Below are 19,865 nucleotides of genomic sequence, written 5' to 3'. Positions count from 1 at the left end.
CGTGTGCGTGTGTGTGTGTGTGTGTGTGTGTGTGTGTGTGTGTGTGTGTGTGTGTGTGTGCGCGTGTGCGCGTGTTAGTCACCTTGTCCAGCTGCAATGTTATGTTTTCTATCTTCTCTCGCCGAAGTGGTATTTAGCACCTGAGGCAAAGACTAGATATGAGTGGCACTTTGTTTCAAGTTTCAAATATCTCTTGTGTGCTATGACTTGGAGTGGGAGCGCATATGATGATGATGATGATGATGATGATGATGAGGATGATTATGATGAAAAGACCTCACCACTTTTGTACATAGTTTATTTTATTAGATTTTTTACAAGCCTCGGGTTATCATCGTCATGGTGACTGATATTACTGGATCTGCTTCCTCCTTTCCCAGTACCATTTTTATTATCCATTTCTTTGTTACTTTTTCTCCATTTCCAACCAGCTCCCTCTCTCTAACCGGCTACCTATTTTTATATTTTTTTGTTATTGAACTTTTCATTGAATTTTTTCAAACAGTTAGAAAGAAGAAAAACATGGTCACGTGTTTAAGTACATAGAACCATTTCCGGGCATCAAAATAGTACCTACATACATTGACATCCCTGTAGAAGGTGTTACCATTACTGCCCTCCCACCTATACAATGTCCTGAACACTGTGCCATATGAGTAGAAAAGTAATGAAATAAAATAAAATAATAATAATAAACAAAAATAAACTTGAGTGGAATGGGGCCAATAGGGTAACTCAACTATCTGTTCAAGCACTACCTTAGGTTTCCGTAAATTTTATCCAGGTATCCCATAATGTCTCGTTCGCTTTTTTTCTCGTTCGCCTCGAAGAGTAAATGTCAGTTTCTCCATTTCAAAAATTTCCCCAACCACCTTAGTCCAGTCTTTGACTGTTGGGGGATCTGTCGTCAGCCATCTCCTCGTGATTGCCTTTTTGCTCGCTAACAGTAAGATGTTGTAGGTGTATTTCTGAGCAAAGTTAATGATGAAGTCAGGTTCCCGTCCCAAGTACAGGGCTTCAAAGGTCGGAGGGACCACTGTTCCCATAATCCTACCCATAGTCAGCCTTGTCTCTTCCCAGTATTTGGAGATGACCGGGCATTCCCAAAACACATGAAAATGTGAGGCTTTGCTATTGTGGTATATGGTTTTTGCTGCTTCGCTGGTCTTCAAAAAACACTCGGTGATCGGTGGCTGTTTCCCGACGAATGAGCACTTCAGGGACCACGGCTGATTGGGAAAAGATTTTATTCAACCAATGTCAGAGTGAAGTCTTTCCAAAAAGTTGAGTGGCCCAAGGCATGGATGTAAAAAAGCCCCCCACCCCTGTCAGGCCCGTATCTTTTATACCTGGCAAGGAGCTGATGTCATGGCTTTGTGCACCAGCTGCGGTTTTCAATCTACTAGTTTACTTCAGTCCTAAAAAGGAGATCTTGACCAGCGCTGTTGGTGATGGACGACAACAGCCACTTTACCTTATTATAGGATTGCACACATTGCTGAAACTGGATTCTCCCTGACCAGCAAATATAGAATAGAATCGTGTTACTGACGCCAGGTGGACATTCAAAGGCCACCTACAGGAATAGAGAGGGAATTCCAAATTACACTTCACTATTACCGCAGGCTCTCCAACAGGCTGTATTCATTCCTTGTGAAGTCCCTTGGGCCGGAACTCTAAAAAACCTGACGACATTCTTCCACCCAAATTCCCTCCAAGAGAGAGCCGATGTACATTTCCATTGCTGTGCTATTGTTCTTTCCCATGCTTCCAGTTGAATTGAAATGCCATCCTCCCATTTATTCTTTATATATATTGTGTCCCCACTTTCTAGTACCTGTAACTCTTTGTAAATTTTCGATATATTACCCCTTCCAGGGTCTGACCCATAAGATAGTAGGAATATCTTGATTAAGCCGAAACCACTTCGTTGCACCCATCCTGTGCGTAGAGATCTCTCTAGGTAGTATCTTAGCTGCAAGAATCGATAGAAATCTTGATTACTCAATCCAAATTTTTTCTAAGATCTTGGAATTGTCGCATCCCGCCCGCCTCAAGGATCCAATCCATTTTTTAAACCCCGTATCCATTCTGTTTGGTAAGAGTCATATCCGATCCATCTTAGAAGCAAATATGGGCTATTTTCTTTGTCTTCATTTAATATTCCGTGCCACACCTTAATTGAGGTTCTTATCCAAGGGTTAACACTCTTAAGACAATCAATCAAACCAGGTTCCCCGATAATTGCTTGTAGTGGAATATCGCTAGATACCTGACATTCAATGTCTTTCCACTTCGCACAATAGGATGGATTACAGATATTGGCCAAAATCTTTACTTGGGTTGCCCTATAATAGTTTGACATATTCGGTAGGGAGAGGCCTCCCTTGCTCTTTGCCAACTGTAGAGTCTTGAATCTAATTCTTGGCCTCTTCCCTTGCCAAATGAATCGCGATATTTTGTCCATCTCTTGGAACATATCCTTGGGTAAGTCTATTGCTAGAGTTTGAAATAGATATAGTAGTCTGGGCAGCACGTTCATTTTGATCGCTTCCACTCTTTGCAGTAATCCAAGGAATGGAACCAGGTTCCATCTGTTCAAGTCAGCCTTAATTTGGGCAAGGAGAGGGGAATAATTTTCAAGCCTAATTGTATCTAAATCTTTTGGAATATTCACGCCTAGGTACCTGATCGACTCTGAGTCCCAGTTCAAATTGAATTCGTCTCTCATCACATTGCTCGGAGAGTACTTAAATGACAGTATCTGAGTTTTATGTATGTTAAGTTTGTATCCCGAAAATGCTCCGTACTCCCTGATCGTAGAAAGCAATTCCGGGAAAGAGGTAGATGGTTTTCCCAGAAATATTAATGTATCGTCCGCAAATAGGGCTAATTTGTGAGTATCCCGTCCAACAGTTATCCCCTCGATCTCGTCTTTCTGCATTATCCACTGACTTAGGGGCTCTATAAAAATGGCAAATAGAAGTGGGGAAATAGGGCAGCCTTGTCGGCATCCCCTTTCTAGATTGAAAAAATCCGTAGATCCTCCATTTATCCTTACTTTTGCTATTGGCATATCGTATATAGCCTGTATAGTTCTTATAAAATCGTCATTGAATTTAAATCTCCGTAGTACCTTATATAAATATGACCAGTTGACTGAGTCAAAAGCCTTTTCCGCATCCAATCCCAGCAAAACGGCTTCTAAGTCATGTGCCTTTATATGAGCAATTATGTGTAGGGTTCTTCTGATGTTATCCATAGTCTGTCTCTGCCTAATAAAGCCGGTCTGATCTAAGTGTACAATATCTGGAAGTATCGATTCCAAACGTCTAGCTAAAATTGATGTAAAAAGTTGATAGTCTTGGTTCAAGATGCTAATTGGACGGAAATTTGCACAGTCTGTTTTGTCCTTCCCCTCTTTTGGTATCAAAGCAATGATCGCCTCTCTCCAAGAGGGGGGGATGGCTCCTTTTGATAGGACCCAATTGAATGTTCTCAGTAATAGTGGCGATAAAATGTCACTGTAAGCCTTGTACCATTCGGAGGGGAATCCATCTGTGCCCGGGCATTTATTCGGCTTTAGTCGGGAAATAGCCTTCTGTAATTCACCCATAGTCACTTCAGCCATGAGAACCTCATTTTGATCTCCTGAGACCGTTGGGAGGTTGAGTGATGCCAACATTGCGTCGGGAGCTCCCCCATCATCAGGGGCCCTTAGGGAATAGAGATTTTTATAGTATCTTTCGAAGCAACCCTGGATATCCTTGAAGTCATGTTTCATTTGTTTGGTAAAAGGATCCTTAATTTTATGTACCACCCTCTCGGCTTGTTGTTTCCTTAATTTATATGCCAGGTTTCTCGTCGCTTTACTAACCGCCTCATAGTAATTTTGTTTTAAGATAGTAAGTTTTTTCTGAACGTCTAGATCGTAGATATCTTTTATCTGATTTTTAACTGCCTTAATTTTTTGGTCCACCTCCGATTGAACGTTTTTTTTGTGCTGTCTCTCTAATTGCTGCAATGAGTATTCAAGTTTCTTCAGTTTCTCCAGTCTGGATTTGTTTTGCGAAGCCAATTTTGCAATAATTTTCCCTCTCAAAACTGCCTTGCCTGCATCCCACACCATAATTGGGGACACCGCTCCGTTGTCATTTTCTGACAAAAATAGTGAGATTTCCTCTTTTATTTCCTCCCTCATCTTTCCCTTAAGTGCATTTAAGTTAAGCCTCCATGCCCATGGACCTCTATTATGTTTTACTTGCAGATCTAAATAAACTGGGCTATGGTCTGATATGTCCATTATTCCAATTTTACATGTCCTTATAAGGCCGAGATCTTTACTGTACGTGAAAAAGTAATCAATCCTTGAATAAGTATTATGTGGCGCTGAGTAAAAAGTGTAATCTCTGGTAGTTTTGTTAAGCTCTCTCCACACATCACATATGCCCATCTCCTTCATCATCTTTCCCACTTTCTCAGCCACTGGGTTATTGTGCTGCTGTGATGTTCGTGACACGTCCATTTTAAAATCCAACCTTATATTGAAGTCACCAACACATATGACCAATCCTAGGGCCTTAGTTATCATTAAGTCAAAAATGTGTCGATAGAACCCCCACGATGCCCCAGGTGGAGCATAAACATTTATAAGGGTCACAACAGATCCCTCCATTTTACCCACAATCATAGTGTACCTCCCTTCTTTGTCTTTAATTTCTGACTGCAACTCGAATATTACTTTTGAAGAAATAACAGTAGCCACCCCCCTTCTATGTCCTTTCTCGTAGGAGGCTGAAAACACCTGCTTAAATCCCTGTCTTCTGAGTTTCAAATGTTCCAAGTCAGTTAGGTGGGTTTCTTGCAGAAACATTATGTCTATCTTGTCTTTCGCCATTTTGCCCAGAATTTTGATTCTCTTGATAGGATTTAGGATACCTTTCACATTGTACGAAGCGAACCTAAGTGGCTTTTTGTGACTTTCCATCAAAAAGTAAACAACGCCTATTGCTTAAACGACCCATTTTCCACTCGAACTCTGACATGTTAATGAACAAAAAGAAAAACAAGAAAATAAAAATAGAACAAGACCTGAGAAGAACAAACTCAGTAACGTGCGAAAGTTCCGCCGAGTAAACACTCCGCTGCGAGGTCTCAAATTTGACCCCAAAAGAGCCAGGATCTTCTGCTGGCTCGGAGGGGTAGGCTCCACTACAGTTCCCTTGTAGAGGGCCCTCCGTTAATCGTCGCTCCCCCACGCACATTTATGCATAGGAGTCCAAGCATCCCCGATCATATCTATGTATACATCCATGCACACATACATACACACACGAACAGGCATACATACTGTCAGAGATTTTCTCGGACAAAGTTAAAGAAACGACTCGGCACACAGGAAAATTGTCTTCAATATCGGCGGGAGCGGACCTCTGAGAGCGAACAACGGTTGTTGCTCCGCGATCACACTCGGCTCCCTCTCCGCCGGTTCGAACTTTTATTGCAAAATACAAGAAAGACCCTGCCCCAGAGATTAGCATACTGTCAGGTTGGTCCAAATTGACACTCAAGAATAACCAAAAGGAGGAGACAGGAGACTCGATTCTGGTACCAGGAGGGAACGAGGAGAAGCGTTCGGTTTCAGTTCTCCACACGGAACCCTAACGATCTCCCCCTTCACCCCCTCATTTATTGGGAAAAGCTACTACATAGGTGTGTCCAACCTAAAGGGTGGGGGCTGTTGAACACACTCTGAACTTGTTTGACTATGTGTGTGTATGTGAGTGCAAGTTACGTACATGTGTGCAAATAGACATAAACATCCCGTTGCAGCTGGTGTTGATGGCTCCATTCACGGTTCAGCCTTGCTCGCTGTTTAGTCTTAACAGTTATCTCTTCCCAGCCACGTCCTCGGAAAGGTGGTTGCGACCCTAACTTCTCACACAGTACAGCAAGCAAAAGTGAGCACATAATGAAGAGCATATAATGATTATAGATGTGAGTAAATAATAAAGGATAAATCTTTATTGAAAGCATAAGCGTTCTTCATTGCAGGCAAAGCCAACTAATGATTGCAAGCCTAAGCGTTCTTCTTTGCAAGCAAAATCAAACTATACTGACAGGCAGAAGCATTCTTCATTGCGAGCATAAAATGGCGACACGAGAATCAACCGAATAATACGTGAATGTATGATTACTAAACAATAATAAACCCAACATTCCCCCCTGTTCATCCTACATTTGCACGTATCATCACACAGAACCTTCCCGACGGTCTTTATTCAGTGGAGCCAATGCCGCACACGCAAACATAGTTACACCCAGGGGCAGGGAGCAAAACGACTAAAAACCATCTATGACCCCCTGATGCCGAAGCGAAATCACGTCATCATCCGAAGAGGCATAATCAACACCAGAATCACTGCCATCAAACAACAACAGAGGACACATCTCATTCACTTTAGACGTCGTGGGCGAGACAGCCGTAGTAATAAGCCGGAAAAGCAGCACTCTGATACAGGGAATGCAACAGCATCCACACAACGTCAAGACAGCTGCAAAAAGAGCAAAAGAGATTAGTACACAAAACACCAAATCCTTGTACTCTCCAAAGGCCTTATGCCACCACTCCGCCCAGAAGGACGTATTCACGCCGGAATGGGCCCTTATTTGGCGAGTCAGGGTGCGGAGGCCTCCAATGGCCTTGGCGAGGGCGCCATCAGGCGCGGTGTTGTTAGGTATGAACGTACAACACTGGTCACCAAACATCGCACATACTCCATTGGTCTCTGCCAAGAGCATATCAACCGCGATGCGGTTCTGAAACGCCATCAGGGAGGTGGCCGCCAATTGCTCTTTTATAGCCAAGACGGCTTCTTCAGTAAAATTTCCGAGCCTCTGGACGTTGTAGTGGAGGTAGTTGATCCTGTCAACATTCTTATTAGGGGTAACCCAAATGAAAATGGATTCCCAACCGGCAGCAATCTGGTTAACCAACTTATACTCATCTGGCACGCCACGAGGAACCCCAATTGCGTCCATATAGGTGGGATCGCCATCCCTCCAGGAGGCGTCACGCCGGAACCGGAGAAGGCTACTCTCCGTCATCGACGATAACGCAGCCCCCTGTATATCCTCCGCTGTTGATGGAAACACAGTTACTGGCAAAAGCAGTGATACCAATGCGCAGACACCAGAAAATGAAAAACACTCGCCTGCGATAACCATAATTTGCCTTCAAAATCATTAGAAGTACACTACTTCATCACACCGTATCCGCAGTAACATAAAATAAAAATAAAATAACAAAAGAATGAAAAATAGCTCAACCTTCTGCAGAGAATAACTACATCACCGTCGGGTCGTTTTCCTTTTTCCTTTTACCACCAAAGAAAAGATCGTAAACGCATAAAATCACCTAAAAAATGTATTTAAAATCCATATCTGAACCATTACGACCAAATCAATGCACCATTTGAACTAGAAATAAATCAAAAAACGGTTATAAATTCAATTTCAGCCGAGTAACATCACCACAGGAGCACAGTACACAAATCACTTCAATCTCCAAAACAAACCCAAATAAAAAAGCTGTGCTCTTTTCTACCACTCATGGTGTGTTCACTTCTCAATTTTTATTTTTTATTTTCATAATGAGATCGACTAGATCAATTATAAATAAAATACTTTTGCCACCAAAACAAAAAGGTATACAACAATTTGTGCCGCAATGTGTTTCGTCATTTCCCTTCCCCAGATCATCTAGATCACAGGTGTCAAAGTCGAAACCCCATGCACTTATGTGGCCCGTGAAAGCAATTGACGCGCATCAAATGCCATAAACCCTGCTAAAATCTGTACCGAAATGCCCAAATTCTATATGAATAATGTCGAGATTTTGTGATAATTTTGTTACCTGTTAAAACACTCAACCAAACAATAATTGAACAAAATATGACTGGCTTCAGAATTGGCACAATTCATCCATATGTAGTTGTTAGCAAATAATTTCATCATTGTATTTCTGATATATCCACTCCATGTACATATCTTTGTATACAGCGATGGTTGATTCAAGTCGCTCTATAAACACAGTTGAGCTGAGTTGTACAATTAATAAAATATAACCATTTAATCAAATTTCTCCGTCGTACCGGCCCATCGAAGGAAGGTGTAACCCCAAAGCGGCCTCAAAGATGAGTTTGACACCCCTGGTCTAGATCTATTCGCAAAATGTAGTTTATTAAAAAAAATACACCCCCATTCACATGTGCTAAAGGAGAGCACAAATACCATATAAAAAAGGAGAACAGTCGATCATGTGTTAGTGTGATCATATAACAGGAAATGACATGCCACCACTGATATTCTAGCATGTCGACAGAAACACACCCTAAATGAGTGCAAAGGTGTCTTGAAACTTCTTCCGCCGGTCGTTTGATGTTCCCAGTAACTAGAATACTGTGCCCATCGCGTCACCGGACTTCGCTCACCTTCCTCAGTGGATGTTTCTGTCGAGATGACCTTTTACAATGTCCATCAAACGGTGTGGTCATCAACACTTCAAAGAAACACAATGTTTGTTTTTCATGTTTCGAATCAGAGCCATGTCCGCTGGAACCTGCTGTGGAAAAGCACAATCGTCCTACAGCAATCTCAATTCATTTTTTTCTAAACATTCTCACATATTGTCAACCGAATCAGCTTAATTTCCTAGTTCACAATTTTGTAGAAATTATCAATAATATATATAGTCTCCCAAACAATATTTCGAACAAAGAAGAAAACACCATTCTCGTAATATTAACATATAAGTCAATTCAATTTCAATTCAATTTCTTTTAATTTTAACCATATACTTTCAGACTTGCTACCAATCCTGCAGATTGTGGATGGCAGGAGCAATAGTGTCTCAAATAAAATGTGAAACATGCATTCCATTTTATCAATTTTCGACCCATTTTGGAAAAGCTTCAACCAAACCCCCTCATTAATTCAACGAAAACCATCTACATTATCTGAAATGGAGATGTAGTTCAAAATGTACCGTATTCCAACATTGGTTAAAACCATAGGTTGTATCATGTTTCCGAACCAGAGACACCATTCCCCCTGCCAATGCGTGAAATAATCCATGACACAAAAAAGAAGTTTGGGTTCACTGCCCAATTTGTTGCCGCATATAAAACAGAAGTGAACTGAACCCAAAACGTTATCATGTTGCTGTTAGTCAGCAAGTCCCCCCTAAAAAAAAAAAGAAATCGCTGCCGTGTGAGCCGCGTAACTATCACAACATGATACAAAAACGAACAACATTCGTCACACTGAATTAACAATACTTCACGTGTTATACAACATACTCCACTTAACAAGGCACATTCACAACAACCTTAGCAAAGAAAGTAAAAATAAATTTTCCATGTCCTCGTCAAAAAGACCGTCAAGCATTAGAAAGAAAAGCCAAATGAGCTCCTGCTGCAGGCATCGCACGTCAAATCTCGAGTCGCTCGACAGTATGGTCCCTGACGACTTGGACATCAAGATGGCCGTTGGCCACCATGCTGACCAGAAAATGTGCGACCCACCCGCTGTGTCCAAAAAGAGGTCCAAAAGCAAACCGCAAAATAACTATACAAATCAGTTTTAAGCCAATAAACTGATGAGATGCCGTAATGTAACGGGGCACCAATTTTGAAAAGCGACGCATAAATATGCCCCCGTATATGCTCAAACAGTTCGTGCACAAACCGAAAGTCGCACAAACCTACCTAAATATAGCCCGCAAAACGCGCTTGTTTATATCTAGATTCCTCCCTTCGCCCGTTAAACCGAGATGTACCCAATAAAACGACCCATCACTATATGAAGCAATACATTCAGTCATTCAATGTCCGATCCGCTTTTTTCCTCACGAGGTTCACGGGGGTGAGTGGAGCTTATTCCAGCCATCTCCGGGCAGTAGGAGGGGGACAACCCGAACCGGTCGACAACCAATTACAGGGCACACAGACACAAGCACAAACACCCAAGCCCATGCTCACACCTAGGGACAATTTAGAGTTTCCAATCAGGCAGTCATGCAGGTCATCGCAATATTAATATGAAACAAATCAACACACACACAAAAACGGGAGATAAGATGAGATGAGTTTGTTGTACATCCTCCTACAACCTCTCAAATCACTATTACCTGTTCACATTCCAACAAACAAACAAACAAACAAACAAACAAACAAACAAACAAACAAACAAACACCCATCAGGAAGCCACAACAAAGCAGCACGGTTAAGCACTGTGCATTTATCCAGCGTTAAAGGGGATCGACATAACAACATAGACACAAAATAAATGCCAACCATGCAACAAAAAAACGTCATGCTAGTGTGCAACAGCTCATCCCTTTGTTTTTTTTTTTTTTTTTTTTCTAGCACTCTTCCAGCATGCAGAGTTCACACCATACACTGCTGCCAAAAGGCTTATCTATGCCACAACTGTCTTTGGTAAACACCACCTAGGGTGCGTGATACTCAAAAATGCCACTGACCTTAAAACGTGCAGTCATACTAAGTTAACGAAGCCAATTGTAAATTATTCACACGTGACCCTGAAACGTGCTGATTAAAGCTGGAAGATTTTGTTCTTGTGACAAACGAAATTAGAAATCCAGCCTGTGTATGCACAAATGAGATGTGTCGTAAAATCTGACGGGTTTTTTTATGACTCAAACCAACAAGAATTTGTATGTTCGACGATAGCTTCAACTCTAGTCATTAAATTTTCATAATGACGGAAGGCACAACACAATCCACGGATAGCAAAGTTGTAACAGAATTTTCCAAATTCATGAGACAAGACCATCATTCCTCCCACATCAGGAGCCGTGATGGCTCTTCTCAGGTTTCAAGAGAAATGTGCATCTTATGAACGTAATCTAAAAAAACATTGGAACATAATCGGAACATTCTGGCATTCTGGCAATTAGCAGCATAACAGAAGCATTTATAAAACAAATAAGATAACTGAAACCCACAGACATTAACATTCACAAATCATCCAGATCAAGGCCTTCACTGTATACTTACACATTCTAACTCCTCCCAGAAAGTTAACAACGTCCCACACACGTCCACTGTTTACGACTTACAAACAACCATCTAAGCATCTCGTGACCTTCCGGCCCTTTTCAACCTAAACACACGGTGACCTCCTCATTCGTAGCATCACTGTGTCAAACCTCACCTGCCCGTGCCTTTCTTTATTCTCAACATACTCAACTTCCATCATCACCTTACGTCTCACCATCAATATTTTCACTTGCCTGTCACCCACTATAAGTATCCAAAGCTCTCTGTGTCACCACACCCATACTCAACCATTTTATTTCTTTACCTGATTTACACATACTTCATGTAGCGCTGGTTGAAATTATGAAGCTGAAGTGGTGTTAGGAATTATAATAAAAACAGTTTCAATTACAAGTACCGGTAATTATAATAGATGCCATACAAACCTTCTACACTGCAAAAGCCAGAAAACAAAACAAACAAGACTCCATGAGTCGCGCCAAGAGTCACGCATATCTACACACCCACACGCAAAGACTAATCCAACACATATTCGCAGACACAACCCTACAGACAAACCAAAATATTCACCTTACTACCGCTCACAACCAAGTTAAGCACATCCAAACTTTTAATTTTGTCATCAGCGAGAAGACTTCACTCCATCCAAATATCGATACAGTATACATCATCAATTTACTGTCAAACAAGCCGCCATCCAAACTTGTTGCTCCTCAGCTCCATTTAGATGATATGATTTTCGCAGATCCTCCATTTTCTGGACAAATTGTACCACGTCAATTTTATGTGATGTAATGCCGTCTACGGCTTTTTTTTTACATCTTCTTGTGTCCATGTTCTATAAACAAGAATGACAGGCGACTCACCTTTTATGTCTGGATCTGCAACTTCAATCATGGGAAAAGCGTCTCGTACCTCACTCCCGGATGAGTCAACCTTCGTCGCAGCAGGGGAAAAAAACACTACTCCAATTTTTTGAAAATTCCACTCCCAAATCTCCTTTTCCCCTGGTGGCCATCGGATGGCCCCCTCTGTAAGAGGGTGGAGAGGATGGTGGAAAAGGAGGAGATGTCGGAAGAGTCGGATATAACGGTGGTGTATTTTTCTATCCACGTATCTAAATGTTTTATCTTCTAAGGACATTGGCTCTCTACGAATCTCCAGTCCTTACATGTTAACTTCTTTTTGGGATCACCTCTCTCCACTGTCTTACTATTATGAACCCCCATTGCGAATTAGGGGGTGGAACTTTGAGAATTTGGATAATTTGGAATTTATTTTTTAGAATCAGCGATTTACCTAGGGTAACTAGGCTGACTGTTCCCTTGAACAGGGTGGCAATTTCTCCGACTGAGGTAATTTCCAACCTTCTACCACCAAGGTGGCGGGAAATTCTTGCCTCTGCTTCCTCAGACAGTTGCCACAACAAATGTCCTGTTCAGATGAGGTAGCGAACCTCCACTCACACAGTTACACAGTCATACATTTATGCGCATTTAATTTGGTTTTATCCTATTACCTTGACCAGAGGTAACGCACTATATAGACATTATTATTATAAATGTCCCCACTGTGGGACGAATAAAGGATATCTTATCTTATTTATACCCGGGGTTTAACACACATTATTTACACACGGAGTTTAAGCACGTGCAGGACACCGTCGCCCTCATCAGTTTAGAGACTTGCACGGTCTGTATGCCTGATAGGGACTAGTATGGCTCAGGGCTTTGCGGCGCGCAAACACTCAATCACCGTTGAAAGAGTTCCTTCTCAACAAACCCCTCTCAGGCTCACACAGGGTCTCGAACCAAGCGTTCGAACCAAACTACAACACCTGCCCTGAGAGTGTTTCAATTGAAAACAGGTTTAAAGACCCCGACCTCCGTCTTTACAAACCCGGCGCGCAAACACTCCTCGAGTGTCGATGCGGAGTTTAAGTACGTACAGGACACCGCCGCCCTACTTACCAAGAGTAGTCCTCTCTCCTCTGGGATTCGCTTCAACCCTCAGCCCCCAGACGAGGAGCCGAAACCCAGTCCCAGAAAGGGTGTCTTTGCCGTGGCCACGGTCTTCCTGGCCGTCGACTCAGCGTCTGGAGGCATCAGGTATGTTGCGATCCCGGACGAGCCCCCAAAAATGTCAGGTTGGTCCAAATTGACACTCAAGAATAACCAAAAGGAGGAGACAGGAGACTCGATTCTGGTACCAGGAGGGAACGAGGAGAAGCGTTCGGTTTCAGTTCTCCACACGGAACCCTAACGATCTCCCCCTTCACCCCCTCATTTATTGGGAAAAGCTACTACATAGGTGTGTCCAACCTAAAGGGTGGGGGCTGTTGAACACACTCTGAACTTGTTTGACTATGTGTGTGTATGTGAGTGCAAGTTACGTACATGTGTGCAAATAGACATAAACATCCCGTTGCAGCTGGTGTTGATGGCTCCATTCACGGTTCAGCCTTGCTCGCTGTTTAGTCTTAACAGTTATCTCTTCCCAGCCACGTCCTCGGAAAGGTGGTTGCGACCCTAACTTCTCACACAGTACAGCAAGCAAAAGTGAGCACATAATGAAGAGCATATAATGATTATAGATGTGAGTAAATAATAAAGGATAAATCTTTATTGAAAGCATAAGCGTTCTTCATTGCAGGCAAAGCCAACTAATGATTGCAAGCCTAAGCGTTCTTCTTTGCAAGCAAAATCAAACTATACTGACAGGCAGAAGCATTCTTCATTGCGAGCATAAAATGGCGACACGAGAATCAACCGAATAATACGTGAATGTATGATTACTAAACAATAATAAACCCAACACATACCCCCGGTCCGGCCCCTCGGTAGTGATCTGATATACCCGAATACACAAGTCACAGACTTGGCTGATGACTAATGTCCACCTGGGCGCGACAGCTGTTCCCAAACTGTCTTTTGGTATTCAACAACTCTTTGTTCCCAATTTGTTTATTCCCACTCTGTGATTGAATCTAGCCTTCGCCCCCCCTTGCTTTGACGTGATTACTCAAGAAAAAGGCCCTCCGCCCAAACGGCCGACACCTCTGCGCTGAGCATGTCCAGACATGCCCAAATTAACCGAAACTTTAAACATGATACAATTTTGCTCATAGATTCTTCTAACACATACTCATTGACTCACGTATACTCCAAAGCATAACCACCTAGTTGCATTTCACATATACGTACGCACACTAAGGGTGTGGAAAATAATCGATATTAATCGATACATCGATGCGCACGTGCGCGATCCGAGTGCATCGGCTCATTCACTGGGTACGACGCGATTGACGGGTGAAATCGCGATTCATCACGATGCATTGATGGGTATCGGTAAAATCCGTTTCAAGCGCCGTTTTATTCATGTTAAACGTCACTTATCTGCCCTTTCCTAGGCGCAATGAATGCACCATCATTGCTTTGCGTTTTGTGTTGAATACGGACGGTAGCCGTGCGTCACATACAGTCCAGTACACAACTAGTGAAACATTATGGAAGTTAGCGCACGCAGCAGCAAGGAAACTACTATATTTAATGCAGCCGCAACATTCAAATCTTATGTTTGGAAATACTACGGCTTCGAAAAGAAAGACGGAAAGCTTGATAAAACCTCCGTAATTTGCAAGGAATGTCGCACTAAGAAGCCATACAACGGCAGCACCACAAAAATGCAGACCCACTTAAAACGATGGCACCAGATCACCGACAAGTTTCCCTCCCGCTTCCCCGCCCAGTTCCTCGTCGGACACCGGAGAAACTCTTGGTAAACCAGGTCAGGATCAGAAAAAAATTGCCTCTTATTTTGGGAGTCCCCTTGCAACTCACTGTGACCGTGCAATGGCTATAACTAAGGCCACTGCTTATTTCATATGCAAAGACCTCCAGCCTTAGCGTGGTGGACAACGAGGGTTTCAGACAGCTCGTGCACGTTTTGGAACCCAGGTATAAAATACCAGACAGGTCTGTGTTCACTTACAAACATATTCCCGATGTGTACAACTAAGTGAGAAGTGAGATTACTGTGTCGCTGAACAGTGCGCAAAGAGTTGCACTTACAGTGGATAGGTGGACATCTTGCGCTATAGATTCATGTACATATATATATTATTATATTTCATATAAGACACTCAGTGAGAATAGTCTGTGTTTACACTATAGCAACAGCTGTGAGTCTCAGGTGCCAAATTGTTTACATTTTCTTTGCACAAAACCCAATTGTGAAAGGGCTTAAATAAGTTGTTTTACAAGTTCTACTGTTTATAAGGAATAAAGTGGTATCCTTTTTGTAATACAATACTGAATTCCATCTTTTTAAAAGCATTTTTTCTTTGCTTACTTGCATCATGTTTAATTGCACAATATCGCAACAAATTGCATTGTATCGAATCGTATCGCATCGTGACGACGGTGAAACGTATCGCATCGTATCGCCAGAAAATTCCATGTATCGTTTAAGTATCGCATCGCTGGCAGTAGATCGTGATGTGTATCGAATCGTCCTCAGTGCTGAGATTCACATCCCTGACGCACACCCACACACATACTCGTGCATACCTATTTCCCTACATACCTTTCCACATGTTCCTACAGTGCTTACTAATACACTTACTCACGCACACCCCTGTGTACATAACTGCTCAATCATACGCCTGTTCGCGTATACACCAACACATGCATGCTTACACCCATACCCCAGCATATTCACACATAAACCCAAATACTGTTCAATTCAACTAACCCTTAGTTGTTCCACAGTGGAAAATCTCGTCACCTTGTCAGGCTTCAACAATTTTCATTGTCCACTCTCCTGTATGCGGCCAGTTTTTTCTTGAAACCCTCACGTGGAGCTTCCAGCTGTTGTTCCTCACCGCTCGCAGGCCGATGCCACAGTCTGTTCTTAATTTCGTCAATCCAGGTGGTAGGAGGTTTGTATACAGCCACGGGAAAACCCCTCTTCAGCATGTCGGAAGTGGCCTCCTGTGCTGAGTTGTAAAGGCACGTTTCCCCCTCGTAGAATATTCTCATCCTCGCTGGAAACGGAGTCTGAAATCCCTTTCTCTCGCAGCACCTTCTTCGCCTCTGCGTATTCCCGGCATTTCCTGAGGGTCTCTGGAGCATAGTCGTGGTCGACAAAAACTCTCTTCTCTTTGTACAGAAATCCCTTCTTGCGCCAAACATTACGCAGGACCTCCTCCTTCATCGTAGTGCTGGCGAATTTTACTATTATTGACCTCGGGGGGGAATCGGCGGGGGGTTTACGGCCTAGCGCTCGATTTCACAGCACTGTATATGTCGTATGTATGCAAAAAAATTAGAGACTACTTGCAGTATCGAGAGGAGCCAGATGAGGTGGCTTGGGCATCTGATTCGGATGCCACCTGAGCGCCTCCCCGGTGAGGTGTTCCGGTCATGTCCCACCGGGAGGAGACCCAGAGGAAGACCCAGGACACGCTGGAGAGACTATGTCACCCAGCTTGCCTGGGAACGACTCGGGATCCCCCGGGGAGAGCTGGAAGAAGTAGCTAGGGAGAGGGAAGTCTGGGCTTCCCTGCTAAAGCTGTTGCCCCCGCGACCCGGCCCCGGATAAGCGGTAGATGATGGATGGATGGATGGATACTTGCAGTATGGCCTTATAGCGGTCATTAGCATGTTGTTTATTAAATACTCTGGTGAGTACAGTACTGTTGTTGTGGTGCATGGGGTATTATCACAAATAATATAATCGGAGTATAATGTGAACAAGGGCTTGACAATAAATCAAATTTGTTTGATTAATTCGGCAAAATCAAGGATTTCAAAATTAGCTTAGTCGGAAAATCGAGGTGCATATAAATAAATACACTCTTTTCCTGTCCTTCTGACTTGAGCGGCTAATGTCTGCTTTCCGCCTCTCTGCTACTTCGGCCAAAGAGTTGATACCAAGAAAAGGGACTCATTTTAGATCCATTATATGGAAGACGTGTTCACAATGGTTACTAACTAAACTATTTAATTATGGCATTCAAGCAAGTTATGCTCAAGGTGTAAATTGTTATTTTTTTTGCATGAACTTTGAATGTTACGTTTGTGCGAACTACAGTAATTGAAAGTCGGTATTGTCACGGTTCTGTGTCAGTCTGGCCAGCAGGTGGCATCAGCGGACTTTTGTGCACACCTGCTGCCAATCTATGATTAGTCTCAGTCTGTATTTAAGGAGCCCTCTGACATGCACATATCGCTGGAGTATTGAATTTCGCCTTGCTACTTCTTTGCTCATTGCCTGCTATTGCTACAGACCTCGTCGTGTTTCGCTTTTTGAACTCTCGGTGCTCAGTATTTTGTAAGTATGGTTCTTAATTTGTGATTTGGATCTCGCTTGCGTGTAGTGGTTACATTGTTTTTTTGTTTGCCTTCGCAATTCTTATTTTCTCCCCTTGCCTTTTTGTGCAAGCCCTTTTTGTTATTCGTTTTTGTGCCCTCTGGTCCTTGTTTTTACCAGCACTTTATGTTACTACTTTGTCGGTGTGAATTTTTGTACTAAACCCTTTTGCTACGGAGACCTTGTTTGGTGTCTGCATTTCGGGGATCCACTTCCTTATTTTTGTTGTTGTGCGCGAAGCAATATTCCTATCGCTTCGTGCACAACGTGACAGGTATACATGATTGTTGTTTGAACATTCTGCACAGGATTTCTTTTTGCAGAAATCAAACCTTTAAAAAAATGTTTGTTGGGTTTATTACTTTGATAAAAATCGATATAAAATGTATTTGTCCAGAATGAGTGAAACATAAAAATAGAGAATTAATATTTGGGCCATATCGCAGCAAAAAAACAACTTTCATAGAAACAAAACATGAACTTCAACATGATTTTAAATGACTGTATATACATTATCATCCCCTTTAATCATGAGTATTGATACATTAAAATGATTTCATACCTAGCAACTGATTGCTCTTTAAAAATGGATTTTAGCATTCCTTGAATCTTTGGCTACAAGTGGAACCTGACCTCCAAAAATCCTTCAGTCGACATCTCCCCCTCTTGTGAGTATATTTATGTGTACATGTATATAAAGTAGCTAAAATACTTTCCCAATATCTCAATATAAATTATTTTGCTACGTGACAACTACCTCTTATCAATTTCTCCAGTTCTGTCCCTTCATAAAATATGAATACCTCCCATCCATCTCTGAGGCAATTTAAGTGGTTTATACTCATCGAAACAATTCAATGAAAGTTATGAAAGTCACGTAGCAAATCGTGTGTGTGTGTGTGTGTGTGTGTGTGTGTGTGTGTGTGTGTGTGTGTGTGTGTGTGTGTGTGTGTGTGTGTGTGTGTGTGTGTGTGTGTGTGTGTGTGTGTGTGTGTGTGTGTGTGTGTGTGTGTGTGTGTGTGTGTGTGTGTGTGTGTGTGTGTGTGTGTGTGTGTGTGTGTGTGTGTGTGTGTGTGTGTGTGTGTGTGTGTGTGTGTGTGTGTGTGTGTGTGTGTGTGTGTGTGTGTGTGTGTGTGTGTGTGTGTGTGTGTGTGTGTGTGTGTAAGATGCATGCACGTTGCACTCTGTTATTATGTGCCCCTTTTGAGATTTAAAAGAAATATATTTCATACCTCTCCAAAAATAGCAGAGTTATTGCAAGTGGCCCACAACAGCGTCAGCACAGAGCTCACACAAATCGACATAAAAGCCGACACTCATCTATTGTGCAGCATAACCTGGATTCACAGCTCCCCCCCCCCCCCCTTTGTGTTGTATGCCAAGCTGTGATTGTGTGGTCAAATGTGAGCTTTTTCTGTGAGAATGTATTTGTTTTGCAGTGCTTGTTATAAAGAAGAAAGAATACAAAGGTGCAGTCTTATCTTTGAGAAAGAAATGAAACCTTGCTTTTTCATAACTGGCCCATTTGTTTTATATTGGTTGATGGAAGGCACAGGAGGAAGCAGGTGCGGAATGCACTGCATCCCAAAACGAATGCAAAGTACTTGGTGCGGGGAGCACCAGACCAATGAATGTGGAGCTTGTTGTTTTTTTAACTTGAGTAAGCAAATTTTCAGAGTTGCACAGTGACACAAGCTCTCTATTATGCTGAGCCTGGACTGGAAATGTCACATCATATTGCAGTGGGAATTAAACGGTTCTCTTTCCATCTTCTATTCAATGCCACGAAGCAGTGGCCACTCTGCAACAAAGAGGGGGATGGGGGCGGGGGCAAACACCGTCTTTACTTTCTTACTTGTGTATTCTATTTCATACAGAATAGTGATAATTTTACTCAAGGTTATAATTCATAATTTAGGACTGAGTGTACGTGCGCGTGTGTGCGAGCGTGCGTGTGTACGCAAATGGCTGGCAGCCACTTGTGATGGCGTGCAAATAGGATTTTTACGAAGGCCTTCACAATCTCGAGTGCTGGCCTTGACCTCTCAAAATTGCTCATTCTCCTTTGAGCCAATCAGATTTTTACATTAACTACTCGGGGCCTTCTACAAGGCAGGATGATGATTGAATTCCTACCTCTAAGTTGTTCAACGATGTTTCGCTTCCAATTTGTTTCTCTCAAAGTGCATCAAAGCTTGATTTATGATGGAGGACACGAAACACATCACCTCTCACTCACTCGACCGGAGTCATACCATATCTTATGAAATCGTTATCCCATTGAATTGAAAAAAAAATGAATTGTTCCACTTTAAAATGAACTGTCCTTGAATTGTATCCCACTCATAGTATACTGTAGCTATACGTATCATTTCATCTTTGAGAGATGCACACCCCTAGTTGTTTAC

The 19,865-nt window shown here is 42.4% G+C and overlaps 1 protein-coding gene across 1 annotated transcript in view; it reads left to right on the top strand.

The window, feature by feature from the left end:
* b4galnt4a (beta-1,4-N-acetyl-galactosaminyl transferase 4a) overlaps positions 1–19,865 on the top strand; it is a 209,985-nt gene that overhangs the window by 173,311 nt on the left and 16,809 nt on the right. The gene's annotated exons all lie outside the window — the stretch shown is intronic.

This window comes from Hippocampus zosterae, chromosome 3 (assembly GCF_025434085.1).
Source record: "Hippocampus zosterae strain Florida chromosome 3, ASM2543408v3, whole genome shotgun sequence".
In the NCBI taxonomy this organism is placed as follows: Eukaryota; Metazoa; Chordata; class Actinopteri; order Syngnathiformes; family Syngnathidae; genus Hippocampus; species Hippocampus zosterae.
Note: the sequence above shows the minus strand (reverse complement) of the source record. Positions and strands in the feature narration are given on the sequence as shown.